General features: G+C 42.7%; 1 protein-coding gene across 2 annotated transcripts in view; it reads right to left on the bottom strand.

The window, feature by feature from the left end:
* rnf144aa (ring finger protein 144aa) overlaps positions 1-12,869 on the bottom strand; it is a 40,336-nt gene that overhangs the window by 15,491 nt on the left and 11,976 nt on the right. For both annotated transcript variants that reach the window (XR_010329726.1, XM_064333869.1), the window contains exon 2: positions 5,284-5,400. The gene's annotated coding sequence lies outside the window, so the exon portion shown is untranslated. The remainder of the gene's footprint in view (positions 1-5,283; positions 5,401-12,869) is intronic.

Genomic DNA, 12,869 nt, shown 5'->3' with positions numbered 1-12,869 from the left:
TCAGTACAGGGTCTTAGATATCTAGGTGTCCAAACATAGACATGCATTTTTAACTAGACAGGAATGCACGCCATCAGCTAGCCTAAACTTGTGAAGTCCCAGAAGTAAGCCTGTACTGCACATGTTGAGGGCAAAACATTGGAGTTTTCAGTAAAGTGAATGGGGAATATTAAACTTCTGAAGGCAATTAAAATGTCCCCGATGGTGTTCTGAAACTCAGTTAAGGACAGTTACGTTTCATAGGAAAAGCAGATCGCAAAAATATGTAAAATGTAATAAGATATGAAAATTTTTAGTAAAAGTTTTTAGGAAAGTATTTTCCCACGACTTCTGGACCAAAACAACCATTAGCCGCGTTTCCACCGCAGGAACTATACCCCGGAACTAGGAACCTTTTGAGGAACTCAGTGCGTTTCCACCGCAGGAACTAGGGTCTAAATTTAGTTCTGGGGGCTTTGTATTACCCCCCAAAACGTTCCTGCTCGGGGGGTACTACTTTCCGAAAGTACAGGAACCTTTTGGGTGGAGCTTGCAGCGCTGAACATTTCTGATTGGTCGAGTACTCGTGGCATTTGTGTTGTATTTATTTTCCGCCATTACCCGCCATGTTTGAAAATATGCAGCGGCAAACCAATTTATTTTCATAATAACTTCAAATCAAACTTGTATGTTATGCGGCGCAGTTGCCTACTTTTGGTTATAGCCTGTCAACGTCTTGGAATTATAACGTGTGCTCTTCTGTTCTTTTCTTGCTTTAGTATTCGTTTTATAAAATGCTAAGCATTCGTGCTGGGACAGCATATTACGTAGGCTACCAAAACATTCAAACGGATTAATTCGGTTGCTGAATATTTTCTTCCGGATTTTCTTTGTTAGCCCGTTGTAATTGACTCAAAACGTTTGATACAGTTATGTGAGGTATGCAGTAGTTCTGCATAATTAACATTGGTGATACAGTACAAGCAAACTGGAAATCACCTTCCGCACTTTTTATCCGGGTAAAATAACAGGTTAATTCTAGTAATCTTCCCTTTAGCTTTTTCAGACTGCCGTAATTTTACTCAATTTTACTGCCATTTTTCAATTCCACGAAAAGACCAGGGAGACTATGGACTCATTTATGGTGCATGGTTCGCATCTGGAGGGCACACTTCGCTGCTCGGCTAGCAGTAACTTCGAAGGAAAGCAAACGGTGGCTGTACCACTACTAATTTACATTTTCACGCAAGTCCGAGTTTTCGTTCTATTCTTGTCATTTTGCGATTAGCCTATATGGAATTGACGACGAGAAAGTAATAAAACAGCAAATTGTTTACAACGTGTGCATGTTTTCTGCTGTTAATGAATGTGTTTGAGAGGATATATGAAAATCAATAAATACAAAAGTAACCATATATAGTCATTGTTGGTAACCCGTTGTATATAAGTGGAATAAACCCCTCCGGGCTGTCCCGGTTATTAGAAAATAATGTAGGCTACTTCGGTGGTAGTATGGGGTTACAGAAGAAATCATATGACAGATGGACCGAAGACAACGTCAGTGGGCTAATTTGCCTAATCTTCGCGGTACTTTAGACCCCGGTGGAAACGCAGACAACCATTGGCTGAAGGAACCTTTTAGTTCCTGGTAAAGTAGTTCCTGGGACTGAAAGTTCCGGGTAATTTTGGTGGAAACGCGGCTATTGTTTCACAAACTGCTGCACTTGGGCCGATGACATTTTCTTTGGTAGTCAAATCACCTTTGTTTTCCACATTGAATTCAACGGGCAGCAAGCTCTTTTGCCCTCAACATGCGCAGTAAAGACTGTTTCATGTTACTTCCTAGGCTTCACCGCCTGGCCCCTCCTACTCTCCAGTTCATATGTACTCTCTATGGATCCAAAATCCTGTCCAAAACCGCTCCAAAAATGAATAAAATACTTTTTGTCCATTATGAAGCATATAAATTAGCCCCCCTTATGATGGTTTAAAATGAAACATTACTTGGAAAAAATAATACAACGAAACCTGTGATACACTGTGGTACACATACCTAAAATGTATTCATGTAATATATATTCACTATTTCATTTTTTCGGTACTGTACAGTATGAAACCTTTTGCATCACATGGGGATGGGAGAACATTTTACAAATGTTACTATTTGTGATCACTCCAAGGGAAATTTTCATTCACCTAGCACATATCAGCACACAGTAAATTTTAATGAGGATTTTCCATGCCCTAAGTGACAATCAAAGGCCATGGAGATATTAATACCCTACATTATGAACAATAAGCCTTGTGCCCTCCTCTTGAATCTTGAATAACATTACGATCAGAAAAATGTTGGCAATATTTTAGTTTCACAGTAAATCAATGCATCAAACATAACACATGACTGAGTCACCTATGAACGTTTACACTACAGTATGTGAGGCACATTAGAGAATAGCACAAACCTCTGGAAAGACACTCAGTTTCATTGTGAGGGGTATAAATGCTACAAAAAGCAGGCCACTATGAAACACTGATAAAGGGATAAAAACACAAAATCCAAAAACAAAATGCTGAGGTTTCCTACACAGAAAAAATATTATATTTTATGTTCTAGAAACATTCCACCTATCTACTATAGTCAATTAATGACCATTTGAAACATGTTCAAACAATCACCTGTTGCATCAGTGGTCTTGCCCACATCCCTTTCTGGCCAGAGAGAGGGATGAACCCTTCCGATTAAGGAGCCATTGCCAGGTATGAGCTGTTACACAACTGAACAATACAAACATGGTCACAGAGGACTTTCATATCTTTCTACCTGTCTCTCTCTACTTCCCTCTCTCTCTCTCTCTCTCTCTCTCTCTCTCTCTCAATCTCGCTCTTCCCCTCCCACTCTCTACCTCTATTACTTTATGTCCCCCTCCTTCCCTCCCTTAGTTTTCTCACTCCGCCTCACAGGTTTATGTTCTTGCTCTCTGTGTCAGCACGGATAAAATGATTCACTCATTTGCAGTCAAACTGACGGTGGGAACCCAAGCACAAAATTCAGATTGATGTGCTCTTGGCTTGGCGCAGTCCTCAAATAAGATTTGTTTTGTCTTGTTTTGTTTTGCCAACTCCACAGCGACCGTGGAACATCCACCCCGGTCACACATCAAAATGGTGGCCGGTGCCGCTTTGAGGGACGTGGCTTATCCTCTCCACGGGGACTGGAACTGCATCAATATAAAACGAATCGATGACTCATCTGACAGTCAAAACCCAACGCAAACACCCCCCTGTACGAGAATGGTGCCAGGCTGGATTTTAAATCCAAACCCATAAAAGCAAAATATCACTATCTGAGGTTTTAATTTCCAAAATTTTTCTATATTATTGAAATGTAAGTGTGTTTTTGATTGGCCCAGACAGTTCTGAATATGTAGAATATTTTAGATGCTTTACTGGCGACCTGTGACTTTACAATAGCTGGTTTGTGATCTACAGCAGGAAAACAAACTTCAACTAACTCCAAAGCAGTGTGTACAGAGAGCTTAAAACTGTGGGTCGTAGCCAACTTAGCAGTACAATAAGGACAGCGGTTGGATTTAGCCCACTGGGCAGCTCCTCTAAAAGGTGCCAGATAGCAGTGGAATTCTCTGTGGGGCTTCCATGGTACTAAGGAAGATTGGTGTTTAGTTCACGCCATTTTAAGGTAATTCCATCAGCTGAACACTTAGCCTATATTGTGACTTTGTAATCTGCCATCATGCACTGGCCAGTTTCACAGTCTTTTGTCTAGACAAGACGTCATATGTCACAACCACTCTTTTCACCAGTTTAGTCCAACTAACTTAAACTTAAGTTAATTTTAATGCCACAGAGTGAATTATTTCTTTTTGTTTTCGATTCTGATAAAGCACTGTGCACAATCGGAAACGGTTCCAAACAAAAATAAAATTAAACCTGCCAGTTATTGTAAAGCCAGGAGGTTCTAAAGCCAGGAACTTCTCTTAAAACGTTTTAAATCATTCCTTGCAAGCAGAACACATATACTAAATTTAAATAATATTAAAAGACTCCAGAATTTAACCTTGTTAAACAATGAAGTGGGTAAAATTTGAGGTTGTTCTATATTTAAAGACACTGAAAACTCCAGGCCTAAACCACTGGGTTAGATGCTAGGCAGACAACACAGCCTATGTGATTGTGCACTGCCAGTGGGAAATAACCATTGACAGGTAAAACTCTGATTACATTAAAGTCGGCCTTGTATTTAAATGTATTTAATATACGTATCAGTGCATGCTCTGTGCCAGAATGGAATGTTGTTTAACATATGTCATCAGGGTTGCCAGCCTGAGGGGATTTACCAGAAAGAAAAAAAAATTCACAAATATAAAATACAAAGCTGACAGTAAGCGCGGAACGTTAGAAGGGAGTCGGGGGGAAAGGCTGGAAAATCTGCGAGGGATTCTGCCGAGGACAAAGACCCTTATTGCGAAGGGATAAAAATCGCAAGTATCGGGGCGACGCCGGTTAAAATGTAACGTTTACAAGCAGATGGCCTGCACGGAAAAGTGGGGCAGAGTCCCACGTTTGAGGAGACCGGGAAGGGAAGGGAAGCCCCCCGTAACGCCGCTGCATTATTTAGCACCCATCAGCAGAAGTGGGTCAAGCTCAGCCTGCCGGGGGGGGGGAAATATGCGCAAGAAGTGAGTCACCTGGAGCAGCCGGCCTCTGCGAGCGAGCACTCCATCTCGCCGGTGTCTGGTCTGGACCTCCGCGTTCATCCGAGACGTCCGGGCGCTCTCGTATCCTGTGTGGCCCGCTGTTCTTAAATTAGCACGCTCGTATGAGCGTAGTAATACACGGCCTTCCTAGAACTCCCGTCAACGATTTTTTTCTATATTCTGAGGGCTGGGGTCGGTCGAGAAGGACGCCGCCGCATAGCCGTGGCTTTCGTTTTAACGGCTGCTGAGCAGTTTTTTTGTGCGGCTGCATCGCGTCACATCAGAGCAACGACACAAACTCTATTTATAATCTATCTGGGGCTAATATTAAATTTGAACATGCACCCTTGCCAGCGCTACTGAGGCACAGGAGCCTACTGCTGCTGGAGCTCACGTTGGGGAGTTCACCAAAAGAAAATTCTCTCAACAGGATGGCAAGAGGCTTTTAAGGTGGATACAGGTTTACAGTCTTAAAACGGATGTCGAACTGGAAATTTCAAACAGCGCTCTGGGGACCTGCCCTTTTTGAAAGCAGGCGACTTTGAAAATACGAGCGAAAGTGACACAACAGAAAAAGAAAATGGGTCACCTCGGCTGCCGAAGGCTTTGTTCTCGGATTCTCAGAAGCAATTCAGTCCGCCGGCATCTGATGTAAGAGAAGCGAAAGTCTTCGGGCCGACGCCTTCGCCTTCAAAGGTCAAGAAAACTGTGAAAAGAAGGTCACACACAATCATCAGGAATAATGTAAAAAATAAGGCAGTCATTACCAAAGGAAAATAGGTATTTTAATACTATCATTATATTTGAATTAATGCATGACTTTGCACATTTCCCCATTAGAAAAGGACAATTAAAATAAAATAAATCTGGCCCACAACCTGAGGCTGAGCATGTCCAGTTCCCGCCCTAATTTGTGTGAAACCACAGACGTGTTCATGCGCAAACCCCACTGCTGATTTGGGAGTGTAGATATCCACGGCTCTCTGCCGAAGCACGCAGTGGCACCAGCTGCATCTTTTACACGCCAAAGACAGCTACGCTTGAATTGAGTAGAGTCAGAGGAAGCCCTTTCGTATGCAGCTTTAACAGGCAGTACACTGGCGCCGGATCCAACAGCAAGGGTCAACTGAACCCTCCCGTATCCTGGGCGACGCGATCACAAATTGTGCACTGCCCAATGGAGCTACCGGGCAGTCATCATTAGTATAGTTTGGATTTCATTCAAAACTTCATTCATGGTGCCATACACCAATGAGCCACCCAGCAGCCCCTTAGCCTAATTAATTATGATTAGTAGTACAGTTTAAGAAAAATTTCTCTAACTCTAATAGGCTTTTTAACAATGCAAGCAGATTTGAAGTAACCACCCTTAACCACGGCAAAATTTGATGGCCCTGAAAAACTCAGTAACTGCAATAATTTAACTAATGGAACAATCTGGAGATTTTACCTGGGCCACATGATGAGTAGTACAGAGGGGACAACATCAGGTGCAGTGAGGGGATACAACAGTAATGAGATGTTGAGTTCACTGAACCTTTTAAAAGGTAGCCTATATATTCTACAAAACAAAATAGAAATACCGCCTCGCAGTTGTATGCCTCTGCCAACCAAGACAAAAACGTGTTTTGTGAGCGCGTTCATGAGAGAATGGGACGAACGTGAGGTTACAGTGAACTTGACCTTTGACCTTTGACCACCAAAATCTAATCAGTTCATCCTTGAGTTCAATTGGATGTTTGTGCCAAATGTGAAGAAATTCCCTCAAGGCAAAAACATGCTTTGTATTCCCTCAAGGCAAAAACGTGTTTTGTGAGGTCACAGTGACCTTGACATTTGACCACCAAAATCTAATCAGTTCATCCTTGAGTCCAAGTGGACATTTGTGCCAAATTTGAAGAAATTCCCTCAAGGCGTTCCTGAGATATCGCGTTCACGAGAAACGGGAGGGGCGGGCAGACGGACAACCAGAAAACATAATGCCTCCGGCCACGGCTGTGCCGTCGCGTAGGCATAAAAACAAAATATTAAATGAATATTTGTATATTTAGGTGAAAGAAAAAGTAAAGAAAGCTTTCCTTCAATAAGAACAGGAACACAGCTGGTAACATTTGCGACTGGTCGTGTTGCGCCTTCTCTAAGTGAAAGCGCTCCTTGAGGTTCGCTGAGATGAGATCGGTCGCTGATAGCCTGGCCGCTACATGGCTCATCACTCAGCCACACATGATTCTGCATCTTTCCAGGGGAGTATATTAGCTCAGTGTCACAAAGTTAACATATGACATTGACAAAATTATGCAGTGCGACAAACATGCTTTCTTTCATCTACATTTAAAAAAAAAAATGCGGTTTACTTTCGAGTACAGAGGCACTGGTGCGAGATAAGATTTGGACCTGTGCCACGCTTCTCTTTGGATGTTCAATTCATTAACAGTGAATAAAATCAAATTCACCTGTAATAATGATGCGCGACCAAAAAGTCACTCTGAGATGAGTGTGCACTTCCAATTTCTTTCTGGAAATGGCAAATATCAAAAGTAATAGGCTAATTGTCTGGTGGAAAACGAGGGAGAGCAACCCCCATGGAGGAAAATAAACACTGGTACATGTGAGGAGGAAATCTATTTTACAGACCGGATGACAATGTTTGGGAACCCCTTGCCATGCACTGATAACTTGAACACTGCAGACCTGTTTTATTATTTAAAAAAAAGGACAACAGCTGAATAAGACCAAATGGCACATTTTCTCTTCCGTTCCATTCAGCTTGATATGTGCCACACACGCAAGCCGACGCGTAGGCAATCATTCGACAGCTGCTCAACAAACATATTTACCATGTCCTCAGTTGTCACAACCTACACCAGGCCAGCACAAATACACAAATAAACTAGTAAACACATGTCAATGACAATCACAGTGAGAACAGGACACCGTAAAAGCAAATTGTTAAAAAATAGCGTTGATGTTTAAAAAAAAAGGGTTTTATCATTCAGAGATTTTCCGAAACTTTTAAAATCTTTGTCAACGTTTATGGATTGAACATTCGGAAGTCACACCCCTAACTGTAGGCATACATTGCTTATACATTTGAAGTATCAAAATCGGCGGAGATCGGTACAGCAGTAAGTACGGGTGGGGGTGGTGGGGGTTAAAAATGCTTTAAAAAAAGGTATTTTCAGAGGAAAAACCTGGAAAGCCAAAATGCCTCCAACAAGCCACTTTTGTCCCCAGAGGAGAGGAACAAAGGGTTTTTTTTTCCCACACACACTGCACCACTTGTTCTGGCGAGGGCGCAAATGAGAACTGTGAGAATGGTGACTCACAGCTGGCTGCCATCTTACGGTTCCCTCCTTCCCCACTGAAACCTTCTCCCGTACGAGCAGGCCACAATGGCGGAGTGTTTATTTTTCCATGACGGCACCTGGTTATGTTCAGTAAAAAAAAAGCCTAGATGCAAGGCTTTGGCGTTACCTGTGCAGATCAGTAGATCCCTACACTATCTGGATGGGCTGACTATTGACACAGCGTGGGATTCATCCCAACCATGTTAATATAGTGTCATCTGTATAGCTCTGTCGCTGGTACCAGGGCTGAGGAATACTGTTTCTCTCAAGATTTTATGAAGGATTGGAGTGAAAACACAAGTCGTTTTTCAGATAAGGAAAAACAGAGGAAAAAAAAAAAACTACAAATCCCAGAGCTCTCTATTATAAGATGAACATATCAGAGTGAGGTTTCATATTCCAAACAAGCAGTGACAATCAGGAATTTGAGATTCATGTCTGGTGTAACCTGAGCAGACAGCAGGACATAGCTACCCTTTCCATTCGATACTCTGTTCCAATCACAGTCAAACGACATTTAAGGTCTTTGTCCTTACTGCCGTTCTGCAGTTCAGCTAAATCATCAAATTGGCACACCACTGGACTTAAAACGTTTTTTCAGAAAACTATGCATTTTATCAAAAATGTATTGTTCATCCTCAACATATATACAATTCTTACTGCTTTCATAAAAATATGCAACATCCCGCTCTCACAAAGGGGCCATTCTTTTTTGTATACGGAGAGCACAATATAGAGGATGACTTCCATAGCTTAAAATGTAGGCTACAAGCACTTCACCGAAGACATCCAGGTGAAAATCCTTGCTCAGGACAGATCATGGCAGTGTCCCACCAGGTAATGAACCAACAACCTTCTTTTTGCTGAGCCAGGTCCATATCTAAAGGCTCCCTGAAATTCAGATGAACCTGAAAAGGTCCAATAAATACACCTCCTGCCACCCTCATTAAAAAAAAAAACATTATAGGCTTAACCTTAAAACTTAGCCAGTGCTCCTCAGTACCAAAACTCCATTATATGCTAACAAATGCATCCTACAATGCTGAACTTCCCCAATGGAATATGTATTGTGTCAAGTTGGTTAGAGCGTGTGTAACGTCACGGTGAACAAAGCAAACATATCCTAAAATAGCACTCTAGTATTACTGCAGTTAGTAGTTTTTAATTTAAAATCATACAAGCTTATAAAAGGAAGCACCAATAAAATATGAACTGGGGCACCCCGAAAAAAAAAAAAAAAAAATGTTACAAAAAATAGGCTACATAATAAACGCATAATAAAACCGGAAGCCCTGCTTATCCGTGGTGCCGCACGGCAACCCTGATGGATTCAGACAGTGTGTCTGCTGTCAGCATGGCGCGCTTGACGGGCGCTCTGAAGCGTGGCGGGTGGCTCCCTCACAATGCCAGCCGGCTGGCGTCTGGCCGCAGGTGGAGAGCGCGCCCAGCGGTGCCCACCTGCCTTTAATTGGCTGCGGCACTCTGAAGGTCACATCTGGATGTTCGCCCCCGAAAGGCCCAGCCAATTAATCCAATTTTCCTCAGCACCGTGGAAACCGCGGGTTCTTAGCACGGCGAAACACCGTTTGCCACAGGATTTCAGAAGGCAGACCCGCATTCAAAGTTAACCAGAACCAGTACCACTGTCGAGTTTGGAAATATTAGGCCATTGTTCTATGAGAAAACTCTCAAAGCAGGCCAAATTAATAAAATAAATCAAGATTACTTGATTTCCTAAAGCTTTTTTCTATATTGTTACATTTTTTTGTGTGCTAAAAACACACACGTTACTATTGCACATTTTATACATTACCGGCTGGTGACAAATTACAGGGCCAACTTACCTGAAACAATGCAGGAAACATTGTGTAGCATTGCTTTGGAATAGAGCTTGTTTAATTTGTGTTAGCAAAGATTGCCAATATTGTTTCATGTAACCTGGCGCAATTATGATATCAATACTTCTAATAGTAGGCCTAGATTTGAATTAATGACTTGTAGACAGTGCTTTGTTTGTGTGAGTAACTTGGCTTTTTTTTTTTTTTTTTTTACATTTAAAGTGTGTTTTTCATCAAATAGCCTACAATTAAGCAATTAAAATCCTATCAGGCTCTGTGGCAAGTATAAAAACACTGAGCAGGCCGAACTGACCTCAATTTTGGATCAAGATGACAAGAAGAAAAAATCCAAGAGACTTTGGGTTCATTAGTGGGGTACGGATGGCAGGAACTTCAGTCACAAAGACTGCTCAGCTGGCTAGTGTTTCCATAGGAACAGTGACTAAAGTGACATCTGCATTTAGATCTATGGGAATAACATCAGTAAACTGGGTTGGAAATTGAGGTCGAAAATACACATTCATGCTCGTGTATTAGTGAAATATGTAAGAAAAAAAACAGAAGAGCAACTCTTCCTCAGGTGACTGAGAATGTCAACGCAGGACAGGATCAGACTGTGTCTGCAAGAACAGTCCGTCGAATACTGAGGGATTTTATAGTAGGTTTGCAGCACATAAACCCCTCATTACAAAGACAAATTCCCATTTGAGAGTTCTGTGGTACAAAAAAAAAGGCACTGGTTGACAGAGATAAGGAAAAAGTGTTTTGGTCAGAGGAGTTATCCTTCACCATTTTCTCAACAATGGGAGAGTGCATGTGTGACGTACACCAAGAGAATGGTACAGGCCTGAATGATTGACCCCTACAGTGAGGGGGTCTGGTGGCTCTGCTGTGCTGCAAGAGGCATTTTCCTGGAATGGTTTAGAGGGACGGGTCACTGCAAATCAGTACAAAGTTATGATGTGAATCATATGCTATGGCCTTCACAGTCACCAACCTCAACCCAACTGAACACCTAGGGGACATTTTAGACTGACGTGTTCATTACATTACATTACATTATAGGCATTTAGCTGACGCTCTTATCCAGAGCGACTTACAACAGAGTGTTCAGACAGCACTCTCCAGCACCATCATCAGAACATCAAATGAGGGAATGTCTTTGGGAAGAATGGTGTTCCACCCCTCCCGTAGAGTTCCTGAGACTTACAGAATCTATGCCAAGGCGCATTGAAGCTGTTCTGGTGGCTTGTGGTGGCCCAACATCTTACTAAGACACTTCATGTTGGTTTATCCTTTAATTTGTCTCTCGTCTGTATCTTTACATTTAAAAAAAGAATTCTTAATCTACTTTGTGTAAAATCTGTTTCACGTAGCCTACGTGTCCAAGTGTGTGTGTGTGTGTGTGTGTGTGCATGCACACTAAATTTCCTGGTCTGGTCAGACTTAAAAGGTCTTTTCAGGTGCCGCTTTGCGAGCACGTCTCCGTGTGAGGCCGCTTGCTGTGACCCAGCCAACTGACCCAAATAAATAACGCGGTGGGATTTAGCGGCACTTTATTTCCCGTGCTCCCTCTTTTTTAGCCCGTGGGACGCCGAGGTTGACACGCTCGCTGGCGCTGGACGAGTGACGGCTGCCTTAAGCCCGTCGTGGGGCAGGTCAGGTTGGTAGCTGCAGGCTAATTTCACGCATAGCGCACCGGTGTATCATGCCCTTATGAATCCCATTCGCCATCACGGTGCTTAGGACCAAGGCCCAAGAGTCTTGCCAGGCCTGGAGATTGTGGGGCACAGCCAGCCGTGCCTGGGACATGCCCGACTAGAGACACACACACACCTACATACACACACACACACACACAAGCGCAACATGGAACATATTCTCAGGTACACGCGAGCACGTACACGGACACTCACACACACACACACTCGCAAACACACAGACACAGGCAGACATGTGCAAAACCAGCATGCATATGCATGACACAAATGTATGCACACACAGGCACAGATGCAAAAACACACAAACAGATACACACTGCAGTCCCCCACAGTTTTACACTTTTTTCACTCTGGCATTAGTGGGAAAATCCAGGGTTTTCAATACTGTGCTCTGTCTCGCATTACTTCACTGTGTTACGAGTTTTTGTGTTTAAATTTGTCTCTGCTGCATGTGTGCCATGTTCTTCCGGTTCGTCATCAGATTGCCCGTTACATGTCCGGTTACTCGGTTCGAAAAGGCGTGGCTTGCCATTCAACAGTGGAGACATGGATTTGCTCTGCTCATGGATTGTGATTACGTCCTCTATTTTGCATGTTTGACCTTATTTTGTTTGACTCTAATACTCGCCCAGTCCTTTTGCCAATTGGTTTTCATGTTTGACCAGTGACTCGTTTGATTCAACTCCGATTCTTGCCTAAGCCTTTCGAGTTTGTCAGCCCACTGGATTCTGTGTGACTCCGATTTGTTCAATTCGACCTCGATTCCCCCCTCTGCTTGCCGTACAGTGACTCCGGTCAATTAGTGTTCCCAGCTGGATCGTTAATATTTGCATCAGTACACTATTTTGTTATTTTTCTATGTTTTTCCTTTGTTATTTTTGAAGGTGTATTTTTTTTTTTAAAGGAATTTTAAATCTCCATTGGGGGGATGCTATTTAAACTCTCAGTCTCAGTCAGCAGAAATCATTCTCATTACCCATTCTCCACCCATTTCCCTTTTCCTTTTTCCTGTTACAGTCTGATCGAGACTGGGTCGTAACAACTGTCACCAGACGGCTAAAATTTAAAACCTAAATTGACTGTGGGCATAAATGGGAGTTCTAGTCGAGGCAGCGGTAAATGACAAGAATTAAATATTCATAAGTCTCCACGGCAGCGTTATACAGTTTTGCTTCCTCCCCGACCAAGAGCTGAACTTCAAGAGATGACACCTTTGAAGCGAAGCCGTATCTCTGTATCTCTCAGTATCCCCTTCTGACACAATCAGAC

This window comes from Anguilla rostrata, chromosome 1 (genome assembly GCF_018555375.3).
Source record: "Anguilla rostrata isolate EN2019 chromosome 1, ASM1855537v3, whole genome shotgun sequence".
Taxonomy (NCBI): Eukaryota; Metazoa; Chordata; class Actinopteri; order Anguilliformes; family Anguillidae; genus Anguilla; species Anguilla rostrata.
This window is presented reverse-complemented; position numbering and strand designations above follow the sequence as displayed.